The sequence below is a fragment of the Heterodontus francisci genome, chromosome 42 (assembly GCF_036365525.1).
Source record: "Heterodontus francisci isolate sHetFra1 chromosome 42, sHetFra1.hap1, whole genome shotgun sequence".
Taxonomy (NCBI): Eukaryota; Metazoa; Chordata; class Chondrichthyes; order Heterodontiformes; family Heterodontidae; genus Heterodontus; species Heterodontus francisci.
In genome coordinates, this window is record NC_090412.1 from 28,677,739 (window position 1) to 28,695,899 (window position 18,161).

The window sequence follows — 18,161 nt, forward strand, 5'->3', positions numbered from 1 at the left end:
GATCTGCCAGGGATACTGATGTGCCAGGGAGACTGGGACTGATGTGCCAGGGAGACTGGGACTGATGTGCCAGTGAGACTGGGACTGATGTGCCAGTGAGACTGGGACTGATGTGCCAGGGAGACTGATGTGCCAGGGAGACTGGGACTGATGTGCCAGCAAGGCTGATGTGCCAGGGTGACTGGGACTGATGTGCCAGGGAGACTGATGTGCCACTGAGACTGCGACTGATGTGCCAGTGAGACTGGGACTGATGTGCCAGCAAGACTGATGTGCCAGGGTGACTGGGACTGATGTGCCAGGGAGACTGATGTGCCACTGAGACTGCGACTGATGTTCCACTGAGACTGCGACTGATGTGCCAGTGAGACTGGGACTGATGTGCCAGCAAGACTGATGTGCCAGGGTGACTGGGACTGATGTGCCAGGGAGACTGATGTGCCAGGGAGACTGGGACTGATGTGCCAGGGGGACTGGGACTGATGTGCCAGCAAGACTCATGTGCCAGGGAGATTGGGACTGATGTGCCAGGGAGACTGATGTGCCAGGGAGACTGGGACTGATGTGCCAGGGAGACTGGGACTGACTGATGTGCCAGGGAGATGGGACTGATGTGCCAGCAAGACTGATGTGCCAGAGAGACTGGGACTGATGTGCCAGGGAGACTGGGACTGATGTGCCAGTGAGACTGATGTGCCAGGGAGACTGGGACTGATGTGCCAGTGAGACCGATGTGCCAGGAAGACTGGGACTGATGTGCCAGTGAGACTGATGTGCCAGGAAGACTGGGACTGATGTGCCAGTCAGTCTGATGTGCCAGGGAGACTGGGACTGATGTGCCAGTGAGACTGATGTGCCAGGAAGACTGATGTGCCAGGAAGACTGGGACTGATGTGCCAGTGAGACTGGGACTGAAGTGCCAGGGAGATGGGACTGATGTGCCAGTGAGACTGATGTGCCAGGGAGACTGGGACTGATGTGCCAGTGAGACTGGGACTGATGTGCCAGGGAGATGGGACTGATGTGCCAGTGAGACTGATGTGCCAGGGAGACTGGGACTGATGTGCCAGCAATACCGATGTGCCAGGGTGACTGGGACTGATGTGCCAGTGAGACTGGGACTGATGTGCCAGCAAGACTGATGTGCCAGGGTGACTGAGACTGATGTGCCAGGGAGACTGATGTGCCAGGGAGACTGGGACTGATGTGCCAGGGATACTGATGTGCCAGGCAGACTGGGACTGATCTGCCAGGGAGACTGATGTGCCAGGGAGACTGGGACTGATGTGCCAGTGAGACTGGGACTGATGTGCCAGGGAGACTGATGTGCCAGGGAGAGGGGACTGATGAGCCAGGGAGACTGGGACTGATATGCCAGTGAGACTCGGACTGATGTGCCAGCAAGACTGATGTGCCAAGGTGACTGGGACTGATGTGCCAGGGATACTGATGTGCCAGGGAGATGGAATGATGAGCCAGGGAGACTGGGACTGATGTGCCAGTGAGACTGGGACTGATGTGCCAGCAAGGCTGATGTGCGAGGGAGACTGGGACTGATGTGCCAGTGAGACTGATGTGCCAGGGAGACTGATGTGCCAGGGAGACTGGGACTGATGTGCCAGTGAGACTGATGTGCCAGGAAGACTGGGACTGATGTGCCAGTGAGACTGATGTGCCAGGAAGACTGGGACTGATGTGCCAGTGAGTCTGATGTGCCAGGAAGACTGCGACTGATGTGCCAGGAAGACTGATGTGCCAGGAAGACTGGGACTGATGTGCCAGTGAGACTGGGACTGATGAGCCAGGGAGATGGGACTGATGTGCCAGTGAGACTGATGTGCCAGGGAGACTTGGACTGATGTGCCAGCAAGACTGATGTGCCAGTGAGACTGGGACTGACGTGCCAGCAAGACTGATGTGCCAGGGAGAAGGGACTGATGTGCCAGGGAGTCTGGGATTGATGTGCCAGCAAGACTGATGTGCCAGTGAGACTGGGACTGATGTGCCAGGGAGACTGATGTGCCAGGGAGATGGGACTGATGTGCCAGCAAGGCTGATGTGCCAGGGTGACTGGGACTGATGTGCCAGGGAGACTGATGTGCCACTGAGACTGCGACTGATGTGCCAGTGAGACTGGGACTGATGTGCCAGCAAGACTGATGTGCCAGGGTGACTGGGACTGATGTGCCAGGGAGACTGATGTGCCACTGAGACTGCGACTGATGTTCCACTGAGACTGCGACTGATGTGCCAGTGAGACTGGGACTGATGTGCCAGCAAGACTGATGTGCCAGGGTGACTGGGACTGATGTGCCAGGGAGACTGATGTGCCAGGGAGACTGGGACTGATGTGCCAGGGGGACTGGGACTGATGTGCCAGCAAGACTCATGTGCCAGGGAGATTGGGACTGATGTGCCAGGGAGACTGATGTGCCAGGGAGACTGGGACTGATGTGCCAGGGAGACTGGGACTGACTGATGTGCCAGGGAGATGGGACTGATGTGCCAGCAAGACTGATGTGCCAGAGAGACTGGGACTGATGTGCCAGGGAGACTGGGACTGATGTGCCAGTGAGACTGATGTGCCAGGGAGACTGGGACTGATGTGCCAGTGAGACCGATGTGCCAGGAAGACTGGGACTGATGTGCCAGTGAGACTGATGTGCCAGGAAGACTGGGACTGATGTGCCAGTCAGTCTGATGTGCCAGGGAGACTGGGACTGATGTGCCAGTGAGACTGATGTGCCAGGAAGACTGATGTGCCAGGAAGACTGGGACTGATGTGCCAGTGAGACTGGGAGTGAAGTGCCAGGGAGATGGGACTGATGTGCCAGTGAGACTGATGTGCCAGGGAGACTGGGACTGATGTGCCAGTGAGACTGGGACTGATGTGCCAGGGAGATGGGACTGATGTGCCAGTGAGACTGATGTGCCAGGGAGACTGGGACTGATGTGCCAGCAATACCGATGTGCCAGGGTGACTGGGACTGATGTGCCAGTGAGACTGGGACTGATGTGCCAGCAAGACTGATGTGCCAGGGTGACTGAGACTGATGTGCCAGGGAGACTGATGTGCCAGGGAGACTGGGACTGATGTGCCAGGGATACTGATGTGCCAGGCAGACTGGGACTGATCTGCCAGGGAGACTGATGTGCCAGGGAGACTGGGACTGATGTGCCAGTGAGACTGGGACTGATGTGCCAGGGAGACTGATGTGCCAGGGAGAGGGGACTGATGAGCCAGGGAGACTGGGACTGATATGCCAGTGAGACTCGGACTGATGTGCCAGCAAGACTGATGTGCCAAGGTGACTGGGACTGATGTGCCAGGGATACTGATGTGCCAGGGAGATGGAATGATGAGCCAGGGAGACTGGGACTGATGTGCCAGTGAGACTGGGACTGATGTGCCAGCAAGGCTGATGTGCGAGGGAGACTGGGACTGATGTGCCAGTGAGACTGATGTGCCAGGGAGACTGATGTGCCAGGGAGACTGGGACTGATGTGCCAGTGAGACTGATGTGCCAGGAAGACTGGGACTGATGTGCCAGTGAGACTGATGTGCCAGGAAGACTGGGACTGATGTGCCAGTGAGTCTGATGTGCTAGGAAGACTGGGACTGATGTGCCAGGAAGACTGATGTGCCAGGAAGACTGGGACTGATGTGCCAGTGAGACTGGGACTGATGAGCCAGGGAGATGGGACTGATGTGCCAGTGAGACTGATGTGCCAGGGAGACTTGGACTGATGTCCCAGCAAGACTGATGTGCCAGTGAGACTGGGACTGACGTGCCAGCAAGACTGATGTGCCAGGGAGAAGGGACTGATGTGCCAGGGAGTCTGGGACTGATGTGCCAGCAAGACTGATGTGCCAGTGAGACTGGGACTGATGTGCCAGGGAGACTGATGTGCCAGGGAGATGGGACTGATGTGCCAGGGAGAATGGGACTGATGTGTCAGGGAGACTGATGTGCCAGGGAGACTGGGACTGATGTGCCAGGGAGATGGGACTGATGTTCCAGGGAGACTGGGACTGATGTGCCAGCAAGACCGATGTGCCAGGGAGACTGGGACTGATGTGCCAGCAAGACCGATGTGCCAGGGAGATGGGACTGATGTGCCAGGGAGACTGCGACTGATGTGCCAGGGAGACCGATGTGCCAGGGAGACTGGGACTGAAGTGCCAGGGAGACTGGGACTGATGTGCCAGGGAGACTGATTTGCCGGGGAGACTGGGACTGATGTGCCTGGGAGATGGGACTGATGTGCCAGGGAGACTGGGACTGATGTGCCAGGGAGACTGATCTGCCAGGGAGACTGGGACTGATGTGCCAGGGAGATGGGACTGATGTGCCAGGGAGACTGGGACTGGTGTGCCAGCAAGACCGATGTCCCAGGGAGACTGGGACTGATGTGCCAGGGAGATGGGACTGATGTGCCAGCAAGACTGATGTGCCAGGGAGACTGGGACTGATCTGCCAGCAAGACAGATGTGCCAGGGTGACTGGGACTGATGTGCCAGGGAGACTGATGTGCCACTAAGACTGCGACTGATGTGCCAGTGAGACTGGGACTGATGTGCCAGCAATACCGATGTGCCAGGGTGACTGGGACTGATGTGCCAGTGAGACTGATGTGCCAGGAAGACTGATGTGCCAGGAAGACTGGGACTGATGTGCCAGTGAGACCGGGACTGATGTGCCAGGGAGATGGGACTGATGTGCCAGTGAGACTGATGTGCCAGGGAGACTGGGGCTGATGTGCCAGGGAGACTGATGTGCCACTGAGACTGCGACTGATGTGCCAGCAAGACTGATGTGCCAGGGTGACTGGGACTGATGTGCCAGCAAGACTGATGTGCCAGGGTGACTGGGACTGATGTGCCAGCAAGACTGATGTGCCAGGGAGACTGATGTGCCAGGGAGACTGGGACTGATGTTCCAGGGATACTGATGTGCCAGGCAGACTGGGACTGATCTGCCAGGGAGACTGATGTGCCAGGGAGACTGGGACTGATGTGCCAGTGAGACTGGGACTGATGTGCCAGGGAGACTGGGACTGATGTGCCAGCAAGACTGATGTGCCAGGGAGACTGATGTGCCACTGAGACTGCGACTGATGTGCCAGTGAGACTGGGACTGATGTGCCAGCAAGACTGATGTGCCAGGGAGACTGATGTGCCAGGGAGACTGGGACTGATGTGCCAGGGATACTGATGTGCAGGCAGACTGGGACTGATCTGCCAGGGAGACTGATGTGCCAGGGAGACTGGGACTGATGTGCCAGGGAGACTGGGACTGATGTGCCAGTGAGACTGGGACTGATGTGCCAGGGAGACTGATGTGCCAGGGAGACTGGGACTGATGTGCCAGGGAGACTGATGTGCCACTGAGACTGCGACTGATGTGCCAGTGAGACTGGTACTGATGTGCCAGCAAGACTGATGTGCCAGGGTGACTGGGACTGATGTGCCAGGGAGACTGATGTGCCACTGAGACTGCGACTGATGTGCCAGTGAGACTGGTACTGATGTGCCAGCAAGACTGATGTGCCAGGGTGACTGGGACTGATGTGCCAGGGAGACTGATGTGCCACTGAGACTGCGACTGATGTGCCAGTGAGACTGGGACTGATGTGCCAGCAAGACTGATGTGCCAGGGAGACTGATGTGCCAGGGAGACTGGGACTGATGTGCCAGGGAGACTGATTTGCCGGGGAGACTGGGACTGATGTGCCTGGGAGATGGGACTGATGTGCCAGGGAGACTGGGACTGATGTGCCAGGGAGACTGATCTGCCAGGGAGACTGGGACTGATGTGCCAGGGAGATGGGACTGATGTGCCAGGGAGACTGGGACTGATGTGCCAGCAAGACCGATGTCCCAGGGAGACTGGGACTGATGTGCCAGGGAGATGGGACTGATGTGCCAGCAAGACTGATGTGCCAGGGAGACTGGGACTGATCTGCCAGCAAGACAGATGTGCCAGGGTGACTGGGACAGATGTGCCAGGGAGACTGATGTGCCACTAAGACTGCGACTGATGTGCCAGTGAGACTGGGACTGATGTGCCAGCAATACCGATGTGCCAGGGTGACTGGGACTGATGTGCCAGTGAGACTGATGTGCCAGGAAGACTGATGTGCCAGGAAGACTGGGACTGATGTGCCAGTGAGACCGGGACTGATGTGCCAGGGAGATGGGACTGATGTGCCAGTGAGACTGATGTGCCAGGGAGACTGGGGCTGATGTGCCAGGGAGACTGATGTGCCACTGAGACTGCGACTGATGTGCCAGCAAGACTGATGTGCCAGGGTGACTGGGACTGATGTGCCAGCAAGACTGATGTGCCAGGGTGACTGGGACTGATGTGCCAGCAAGACTGATGTGCCAGGGAGACTGATGTGCCAGGGAGACTGGGACTGATGTTCCAGGGATACTGATGTGCCAGGCAGACTGGGACTGATCTGCCAGGGAGACTGATGTGCCAGGGAGACTGGGACTGATGTGCCAGTGAGACTGGGACTGATGTGCCAGGGAGACTGGGACTGATGTGCCAGCAAGACTGATGTGCCAGGGAGACTGATGTGCCACTGAGACTGCGACTGATGTGCCAGTGAGACTGGGACTGATGTGCCAGCAAGACTGATGTGCCAGGGAGACTGATGTGCCAGGGAGACTGGGACTGATGTGCCAGGGATACTGATGTGCAGGCAGACTGGGACTGATCTGCCAGGGAGACTGATGTGCCAGGGAGACTGGGACTGATGTGCCAGGGAGACTGGGACTGATGTGCCAGTGAGACTGGGACTGATGTGCCAGGGAGACTGATGTGCCAGGGAGACTGGGACTGATGTGCCAGGGAGACTGATGTGCCACTGAGACTGCGACTGATGTGCCAGTGAGACTGGTACTGATGTGCCAGCAAGACTGATGTGCCAGGGTGACTGGGACTGATGTGCCAGGGAGACTGATGTGCCACTGAGACTGCGACTGATGTGCCAGTGAGACTGGTACTGATGTGCCAGCAAGACTGATGTGCCAGGGTGACTGGGACTGATGTGCCAGGGAGACTGATGTGCCACTGAGACTGCGACTGATGTGCCAGTGAGACTGGGACTGATGTGCCAGCAAGACTGATGTGCCAGGGAGACTGATGTGCCAGGGAGACTGGGACTGATGTGCCAGTGAGACTGGGACTGATGTGCCAGCAAGGCTGATGTGCCAGGGTGACTGGGACTGATGTGCCAGGGAGACTGATGTGCCACTGAGACTGCGACTGATGTGCCAGTGAGACTGGTACTGATGTGCCAGCAAGACTGATGTGCCAGGGTGACTGGGACTGATGTGCCAGGGAGACTGATGTGCCACTGAGACTGCGACTGATGTGCCAGTGAGACTGGGACTGATGTGCCAGCAAGACTGATGTGCCAGGGAGACTGATGTGCCAGGGAGACTGGGACTGATCTGCCAGGGAGACTGATGTGCAAGGGTGACTGGGACTGATGTGCCAGTGAGACTGATGTGCCAGGGAGACTGGGACTGATGTGCCAGGGAGACTGATGTGCCACTGAGATTGCCACTGATGTGCCAGTGAGACTGGGACTGATGTGCCAGCAAGACTGATGTGCCAGGGAGACTGATGTGCCAGGGAGACTGGGACTGATCTGCCAGGGAGACTGATGTGCCAGGGAGACTGGGACTGATGTGCCAGTGAGACTGGGACTGATGTGCCAGTGAGACTGGGACTGATGTGCCAGGGATACTGATGTGCCAGGGATACTGATGTGCCACTGAGACTGCGACTGATGTGCCAGTGAGACTGGGACTGATGTGCCAGGGATATTGATGTGCCAGGGAGACTGATGTGCCAGGGAGACTGGGACTGATGTGCCAGGGATACTGATGTGCCAGGCAGACTGGGACTGATCTGCCAGGGAGACTGATGTGCCAGGGAGACTGGGACTGATGTGCCAGGGAGACTGGGACTGATGTGCCAGTGAGACTGGGACAGATGTGCCAGGGAGACTGATGTGCCAGGGAGACTGGGACTGATGTGCCAGCAAGACTGATGTGCCAGGGTGACTGGGACTGATGTGCCAGGGAGACTGGGACTGATGTGCCAGCAAGACTGATGTGCCAGGGTGACTGGGACTGATGTGCCAGCAAGACTGATGTGCCAGGGTGACTGGGACTGATGTGCCAGGGAGACTGATGTGCCAGTGAGACTGCGACTGATGTGCCAGTGAGACTGGGACTGATGTGCCAGCAAGACTGATGTGCAAGGGTGACTGGGACTGATGTGCCAGTGAGACTGATGTGCCAGGGAGACTGGGACTGATGTGCCAGGGAGACTGATGTGCCACTGAGATTGCGACTGATGTGCCAGTGAGACTGGGACTGATGTGCCAGCAAGACTGATGTGCCAGGGAGACTGATGTGCCAGGGAGACTGGGACTGATCTGCCAGGGAGACTGATGTGCCAGGGAGACTGGGACTGATGTGCCAGTGAGACTGGGACTGATGTGCCAGGGAGACTGATGTGCCACTGAGACTGCGACTGATGTGCCAGTGAGACTGGGACTGATGTGCCAGCAAGACTGATGTGCCAGGGAGACTGATGTGCCAGGGAGACTGGGACTGATGTGCCAGGGATACTGATGTGCCAGGCAGACTGGGACTGATCTGCCAGGGAGACTGATGTGCCAGGGAGACTGGGACTGATGTGCCAGGGAGACTGGGACTGATGTGCCAGTGAGACTGGGACAGATGTGCCAGGGAGACTGATGTGCCAGGGAGACTGGGACTGATGTGCCAGCAAGACTGATGTGCCAGGGTGACTGGGACTGATGTGCCAGGGAGACTGATGTGCCACTGAGACTGCGACTGATGTGCCAGTGAGACTGGGACTGATGTGCCAGTCAGACTGATGTGCCAGGGAGACTGATGTGCCAGTGAGACTGCGACTGATGTGCCAGTGAGACTGCGACTGATGTGCCAGCAAGACTGATGTGCAAGGGTGACTGGGACTGATGTGCCAGTGAGACTGATGTGCCAGGGAGACTGGGACTGATCTGCCAGGGAGACTGATGTGCAAGGGTGACTGGGACTGATGTGCCAGTGAGACTGATGTGCCAGGGAGACTGGGACTGATGTGCCAGGGAGACTGATGTGCCACTGAGATTGCCACTGATGTGCCAGTGAGACTGGGACTGATGTGCCAGCAAGACTGATGTGCCAGGGAGACTGATGTGCCAGGGAGACTGGGACTGATCTGCCAGGGAGACTGATGTGCCAGGGAGACTGGGACTGATGTGCCAGTGAGACTGGGACTGATGTGCCAGTGAGACTGGGACTGATGTGCCAGGGATACTGATGTGCCAGGGATACTGATGTGCCACTGAGACTGCGACTGATGTGCCAGTGAGACTGGGACTGATGTGCCAGGGATACTGATGTGCCAGGGAGACTGATGTGCCAGGGAGACTGGGACTGATGTGCCAGGGATACTGATGTGCCAGGCAGACTGGGACTGATTTGCCAGGGAGACTGATGTGCCAGGGAGACTGGGACTGATGTGCCAGGGAGACTGGGACTGATGTGCCAGTGAGACTGGGACAGATGTGCCAGGGAGACTGATGTGCCAGGGAGACTGGGACTGATGTGCCAGCAAGACTGATGTGCCAGGGTGACTGGGACTGATGTGCCAGGGAGACTGGGACTGATGTGCCAGCAAGACTGATGTGCCAGGGTGACTGGGACTGATGTGCCAGGGAGACTGGGACTGATGTGCCAGCAAGACTGATGTGCCAGGGTGACTGGGACTGATGTGCCAGGGAGACTGATGTGCCAGTGAGACTGCGACTGATGTGCCAGTGAGACTGGGACTGATGTGCCAGCAAGACTGATGTGCAAGGGTGACTGGGACTGATGTGCCAGTGAGACTGATGTGCCAGGGAGACTGGGACTGATGTGCCAGGGAGACTGATGTGCCACTGAGATTGCGACTGATGTGCCAGTGAGACTGGGACTGATGTGCCAGCAAGACTGATGTGCCAGGGAGACTGATGTGCCAGGGAGACTGGGACTGATCTGCCAGGGAGACTGATGTGCCAGGGAGACTGGGACTGATGTGCCAGTGAGACTGGGACTGATGTGCCAGGGAGACTGATGTGCCACTGAGACTGCGACTGATGTGCCAGTGAGACTGGGACTGATGTGCCAGCAAGACTGATGTGCCAGGGAGACTGATGTGCCAGGGAGACTGGGACTGATGTGCCAGGGATACTGATGTGCCAGGCAGACTGGGACTGATCTGCCAGGGAGACTGATGTGCCAGGGAGACTGGGACTGATGTGCCAGGGAGACTGGGACTGATGTGCCAGTGAGACTGGGACAGATGTGCCAGGGAGACTGATGTGCCAGGGAGACTGGGACTGATGTGCCAGCAAGACTGATGTGCCAGGGTGACTGGGACTGATGTGCCAGGGAGACTGATGTGCCACTGAGACTGCGACTGATGTGCCAGTGAGACTGGGACTGATGTGCCAGTCAGACTGATGTGCCAGGGAGACTGATGTGCCAGTGAGACTGCGACTGATGTGCCAGTGAGACTGCGACTGATGTGCCAGCAAGACTGATGTGCAAGGGTGACTGGGACTGATGTGCCAGTGAGACTGATGTGCCAGGGAGACTGGGACTGATGTGCCAGGGAGACTGATGTGCCACTGAGATTGCGACTGATGTGCCAGTGAGACTGGGACTGATGTGCCAGCAAGACTGATGTGCCAGGGAGACTGATGTGCCAGGGAGACTGGGACTGATGTCCCAGGGATACTGATGTGCCAGGCAGACTGGGACTGATCTGCCAGGGAGACTGATGTGCCACTGAGACTGCGACTGATGTGCCAGTGAGACTGGGACTGATGTGCCAGCAATACCGATGTGCCAGGGAGACTGGGACTGATGTGCCAGTGAGACTGATGTGCCAGGGAGACTGATGTGCCAGGAGACTGGGACTGATGTGCCAGTGAGACTGATGTGCCAGGAAGACTGGTACTGATGTGCCAGTGAGACTGATGTGCCAGGGAGACTGGGACTGATGTGCCAGTGAGACTGATGAGCCAGGGAGACTGGGACTGATGTGCCAGTGAGACTGATGTGCCATGGACACTGGGACTGATGTGCCAGGGAGACTGGGACTGATGTGCCAGCAAGGCTGATGTGCCAGGGAGACTGGGACTGATGTGCCAGCAAGGCTGATGTGCCAGGGAGACTGGGACTGATGTGCCAGTGAGACTGATGTGCCAGGGAGACTGGGACTGATGTGCCAGTGAGACTGATGTGCCAGGAAGACTGATGTGCCAGGGAGACTGGGAGTAATGTGCCAGTGAGACTGGGACTGATGTGCCAGTGAGACTGGGACTGATGTGCCAGTGAGACTGATGTGCCAGGGAGACTGGGACTGATGTGCCAGTGAGACTGATGTGCCAGGGAGACTGGGACTGATGTGCCAGTGAGACCGATGTGCCAGGAAGACTGGGACTGATGTGCCAGTGAGACTGATGTGCCAGGGAGACTGGGACTGATGTGCCAGTGAGACTGATGTGCCAGGGAGACTGGGACTGATGTGCCAGCAAGGCTGATGTGCCAGGGAGACTGGGACTGATGTGCCAGTGAGACTGATGTGCCAGGGAGACTGGGACTGATGTGCCAGTGAGACTGATGTGCCAGTGAGACTGGGACTGATGTGCCAGTGAGACTGCTGTGCCAGGGAGACTGGGACTGATGTGCCAGGGAGACTGGGACTGATGTGCCAGGGAGACTGGGACTGACGTGCCAGTGAGACTGATGTGCCAGGGAGACTGGGACTGATGTGCCAGCAAGACTGATGTGCCAGGGAGATGGGACTGATGTGCCAGGGAGTCTGGGACTGATGTGCCAGGGAGATGGGACTGATGTGCCAGGGAGACTGGGACTGATGTGCCAGGGAGATGGGACTGATGTGCCAGGGAGATGGGACTGATGTGCCAGGGAGACTGGGACTGATGTGCCAGGGAGATGGGACTGATGTGCCAGGGAGACTGGGACTGATGTGCCAGCAAGACTGATGTGCCAGGGAGATGGAACTGATGTGCCAGTGAGACTGGGACTGATGTGCCAGCAAGACTGATGTGCCAGGGAGTTGGGACTGATGTGCCAGGGAGATGGGATTGATGTGCCAGGGAGACTGGGACTGATGTGCCAGGGAGATGGGAGTGATGTGCCAGTGAGATGGGCATGATGTGCCAGCAAGACTGATGTGCCAGGGAGATGGGACTGATGTGCCAGGGAGACTGGGACTGATGTGCCAGGGAGACTGGGACTGATGTGCCAGGGTGACCGATGTGCAACAGTGACTGTGCTCTTCTGGCCGACCTTGCTGCAGAAACTCTTCAAGTGCTGGAGCTTCAAAAGGAAACATTTCAATTATATCTGAGTCACACCTTGAATATTATTAGAGTTTCTGAACCTCATGTTGTGGTAAGAAGGCTGTTTAGTGCCTAATCGAAAGCCTGAGTGCTGTTCCTTGAGCTCATGTTGAGCTTTAGTGCATTATACTCAAGAAAGCTTGATGTTGAAGGATTATAGTGGAGCCAATCTTTACTCAGTCTTGCAATTATTTTACAAAGTATAAAGATTACAAACATGAAGCTCCTCACTCCAACCTTCACCCAGTTTCAGGAAGTGTCTCCTTATATTTATTCAAGTGCGATCCTAATTAACACCCTCCACCTGCAAATGATTAAACACAATTAACATAGTGAGATGGTGTAGGAGGCCAAGGACAGAGCAATCAGAGTCGGAGTAGCTGAAGAACTAAGTGCCTGAAGTAGGGTCTGGATAGAGGAGTGGGCAAAACTCTGGATTCAGTGAAGAGGAAAATGGTTCCTGAGTAGTAGGATGTCCCACACCCACAATCAACAAACTCCCAGCCACAGCGGAAGGTGCCAAGGTTGTAAACTCAGCTGATCTCACCACTGTATGTGAGGCGTACCTTTGATAAACTCAGTGAGAAGCTAATGTGTGCTGTAAATTGTCCGACCATCTCACTGAGGCAGGCGGAGAGGCCCTCATGTCTCATAGGCCTAGATTTAAGGCCTTTCTGAGTAGTCACTTTGCTGGGGGTGAGGTCAGCTTTGGCTTAGTTTCTAGGATGGCCTGAAGATTAGAGACAAGTTGGAAATTATGTCCAGAAGCCGACAGTTAACATGGCACAGAATGTGACTACATGAGTGGGTAAGTTTTTAGGGGGAGTCCCAGATGGAGTTGTCCTAATTAATCTGGCACTCATTTAATCTAACAAGGCAACTTTTTTTTTAACCAAACTGTTGCTCCCTGTGGCTTGTGGTTTCCGTCTGCACTGAACTTAGAGATCTCCACCTTTGTGGTGTGTTCTAGTCAGTTCCTGTGTCACAATGTAATCAGCCGAGAGAGAGAGAGAGAAGATACACAATCTCCCTCCAAACTGAAAGGTTATCCTCTGCAATGCTCACCCACATTCAAAACCCCTCGTCCCATCTCATTCAGAAGGAAGATTACCTCCACCCCACCCGGGGGAAGAAAATTGACCCTGCTCCAGTATCACCCATTCCTCCCCTGTCACATGCTGTTCACCCTTCCCCATTCCCTCCCTTTACACTGCTTTCCATCCTCCTCCTCCCCTCTCCCTCCACCTCCCCATCCTTCTATTCTCTTCACTCCTCCTCTTCCTTCCCACCTCTTCCCCATCCTCTTCTACTTGCCCTGTCCCCCCTCTCCTGTCTGCATCCAGTTACACATCTAGCTTTGCTTGATCTGAATGCTGCTCTTGACCTTGACTCCCTGTGCAGAGTTGTGTCTGTGACAGGGTTTGGTATGAATGCATCATCCCACAGCAGGTATGGTGAACAAGATATTATCAGGTTAAACACATTTTCAGTAAAGACACTAACCTCTTTAGAGGTTCATACATGATTACAAATTTAAGTATAAGCCATTCATCCCATCTAGCAAATCCTTTATGGAAAGCTATGTCCATCACTGCCTTTTTAATGAGTCCAGAGATTTTGTCCTGCCTGGAGCCTATTTCAGCGACATTAATCCTCCACTCAAGTCCCACTCTGTACGCGGCCTCCTGCAATGTTCAAATGAAAGCTCGAGGAACAGCATCTCATCTTTCTACTAGGAACATTAGTTTCCAAATCCAGGTGGCCACAGTGGTAGAGTGACCCTTATCAAATCTCACCCTATTCTGTCCCCCTACTCCTCTGGCACTTTCTCCTCCTTTGTGTATCGCACCTTGTTCCAGCCTTCTTGCCTCCCCTTAAAAATTCTCAATCTCCACCACCCACCACGATATTTTCACTCCCTTCTTCCTCTCGTTACTACGTCCAGGAAACAATCAATTTAGTATCTGCACTATTTTAGTTCATTTTCAGTTTCAAATATAAGGGATCTACAATATTGGCACTGTTCTGTTTGTTTTCTGCAGCTCTGTTCATTTCGAGAGCTGCCCTTTCTCTGCTGCCTGTGTTATTCAGTGTTATTCCCAGTTGCTCCCAGCGCCTTTCTCCTTACACAATTAGCAGAATGTCTTTGTTTTACTGATTTTATTTTGTACTGCAGCAATTTATGCTCTTAAAAGACCTCTGGTGTGGTTTAACATTATTTGCTGTTCTTATTCCTTATCATTGCTTTTTTATCTAGTAAATCAGCCCTGTCACTGATGTGAGAATAAGAAATACTGAAATGTTGTTTCTACAGCTTGTGGAAAGTTACCAAGAATTCATTTGTACTCAACATAATGAAATCACTGAAAAAGAGAACTGATAAGGGTATGTAAGTAAAGACCTTAAGACAGTACATCACTGAAAAAGAGAACTGATAAGGGTATGTAAGTAAAGACCTTAAGACAGTACATCACTTAAAAATTGTGCTTAGGCAGATAAAAGAGAAACAGCAAGAGTTAGAACAAAGGATGTAGTGAATAAGAAACTGCCCCACTAAGATAAAGGCTGACAGCTGCAAGTTAAAACACACAATGGAGAGCCAAATAAGGTAAAACAAAAACAAGAGTTAGGGGCTAGAAAGTTAGAGTAGGGGGAGAAGTAAACAGAGGAGGAGACTGTAGCAACCATAGGATAGATTAGTGTCATAATACGTTATAACCAATAATGTAAACTAAAGGCGTGGAAAAATGGATTTGTATTGTATAAACATGAACTGAATATGTTGATCGGTGTGCCTGCTTGTAGGACACCTGATCTTGCAAGAACGTTAAATAAACTTACTTCTTCAGAGTTTGACTTGGTGTAAATTATTATCAAGTGGGCTACGTTTCTCACACTGAGTTCTAGAACTGAACCATCAAAGCAAACCCGACTGGCTCGCCAATGTTTTTTAGGGAGGCAAAGCTGCCGTCTTTACTCAGTCTGGGCCTATATGTGACTCCAGTCCCACACCAATGTGGTTGGCACTTCACTGCTCTCTGAACTGGGCCTAGCAAGCCACGTCGCCAGGGCAACAGATGGGCAATAAATGCCAGCCTTGCCTGTGATGCCCACATCCTGAGAATGAATATTTAAAGAGTCATATCTGGCAAACAGAAATGTCTGTGCAGCCCTGCTCACCCACTGGCCAGCAATTACTTTTATCCCAGGCCAGAGTTAAAATTGCAGTTGAGGCCTGTTTAAAGAAGGAAATGCTGGCTTAGTGTGTCATCAGGCCAGAGGTGCCTGTAAGAATAAGTAATGGTGGATAATCTGCCCTGTGGATTGTAACTCCTTACCCATCGGTTTTCATCATGCCTTGAGGGTTAAACCACCCGCCCCCACCCCCCGCCCGCCCCAAACACATTTGATTCTCAAAGTAAACCCTCTTCTCCAAATTTTCCTACAATCTTGGCCAATCTGATTGATGCATTTTGTTGCAAGGATTCCTTTTCAGACCAGGATATGTTAAGCCATTACAGTGAACAAATTTTAATTGCTTGAGAAAAGCCAAATCTCCTCATTAGCTGCAAAAACCTTCACTTTCTCAGCCTTAGGAATTCAGGATCAGTAAGAATGAGATCTCCCTTTGTCTTGTCATTAGCATAACTCTGCATTCAATCGTGACAAGCCTCGGTGTAACTAGCTCTCACCACGAATTGGACGCAGATGCCACGTGCCAGAGATCTATTTTTCCAATGATGTCTTGAAGGAATAATGGTCCTGAGCAGTAACTCTTTCTTTTTACTCAGGGTTCTGCAGGATTGTGATGAACACTCTGTGTGAAATCCTCTTTATTTGGTGCATTTCCATCCTGCAGCCTGCTACCATCTCTGAGCCCAAGGCTCAAAATCATTAACATAGGAGAATGGGCAGCATTTATGACATTACTGGATCATGTGTCCCAGTGGGAATGGCAGGGGTAGGCACAGAGGGTGGGATGGGGTGAGACAGGATTATCAGGGCAACATCTTGTTGCAGCATTATAGGCCATCCTTGCCAGAAGTGTTTGAAAATATTGCAACGCTTTCAATGAGAAGTGGCCACTTCAATCAATTAGTTTTGAGGAATTTCTGGGCCCCACATCCCCTGGGTTGGGTTCTGTTAACACTGAAGGACAGCTCGCACTATGGAACAGGCCAGACCCGGAGCACCAGGGATGGTATTTGAGGGGTTTCTGATGGATTCTGTTGCCCCATTCATCCAATCTCTTCCGGTGATTCCTGCTCAAAGGGAGCATGGTTACAAGAAGCAGAATTTAGGAAAAAATGGGCAGAGACCCAGGTCTCACCCCAAATTCCATCCTGCATATCCCCAAACATGGTGCCGACCCCAACCTCCCATTCTCCAACATTGCCTCGCATCAGCCTGGGAATTCCCGAGTCACCAGCCCTAGGCCATTAATCCATTGTTTACTGTGACGTTGGTGTTAATGTTCAGATCCTGTACATCAGGTGAAATGTATAAATATCAGATCACATATCACCCTTTGACTTTTGATTAATTCGGCCTTCGAAGGTGAACAGTGAGGATCTTACAAAGATCTGGCGAAGAGGAGCTGCAAGAATTACAAGGGGTCCCCCAGATGGAGTGGGGAGATAAGACTGGTGAGACTTGTTACCCCTGCCACCTGTCGGGAGCAGTACAGACAGTGGGTAAGATATCACGGTGGTTCGTGTAGAGTTACATGGAGTGTTCACACAGAAACAGGTCATTCGGCCCAAAAGGTCCACACTGGTGTTTATGGTCCATGCGAGCATCCTTCCATCCTACCTCATCTAACCCTATCAAAATATCCTAATGCTGGACTTCGGTAGAAATACTAAAAAGGCCGCCTACTCCTTAGAAAACAAGAGAGCAAAGGGAATTAGAGGCACAGATACACAAATTCTTAAAAGTAGCGAAATAAAAACAGAAAGTGCGGGAAATACTCAGCGGGTTGGGCAGCATCCGTGGAGAAAGAAACAGAGTTAATGTTTCAGGTCAGTGACCAAAAAGCCAGGGCTCCTTAGACGACAAGGGAGATAGAGAATATGGTGAAACAAAAAAAGAGTATATGAAGCATATCAGATGAATCCTTCAAATGAGAACCAGCCCAAATACAAAAAGTTGAGAGGGGAGGTGAAGAGGAAAATAAGGCTGGAAAAGAGAGAATCGGAGAATGGAATGGCAGTTAACAGAAAAGGGAACCCAAAAATCTTCTACTGGTATGTAAATAGTAAGTGGGTAGGAAGAGGTGGGGTCATCAATTAGGGACAAAGAGGATAATATATGCTTAGAGGCACAGGGCAAGGCTCAAATACATAGAGTTTAGTTTAATTTAGTTTAGAGATACAGCACTGAAACAGGCCCTTTGGCCCACCGAGTCTGTGCCGACCATCAACCACCCATTTATACTAATCCTACACTAATTCCATATTCCTACCACATCCCCACCTGTCCCTATATTTCCCTACCACCTACCTATACTAGGGGCAATTTATAATGGCCAATTAACCTATCAACCAGCAAGTCTTTGGCATGTGGGAGGAAACCGGAGCACCCGGAGGAAACCCACGCAGACACAGGGAGAATTTGCAAACTCCACACAGGCAGTACCCAGAATTGAACCCGGGTCGCTAGAGCTGTGAGGCTGCGGTGTTAACCACTGCGCC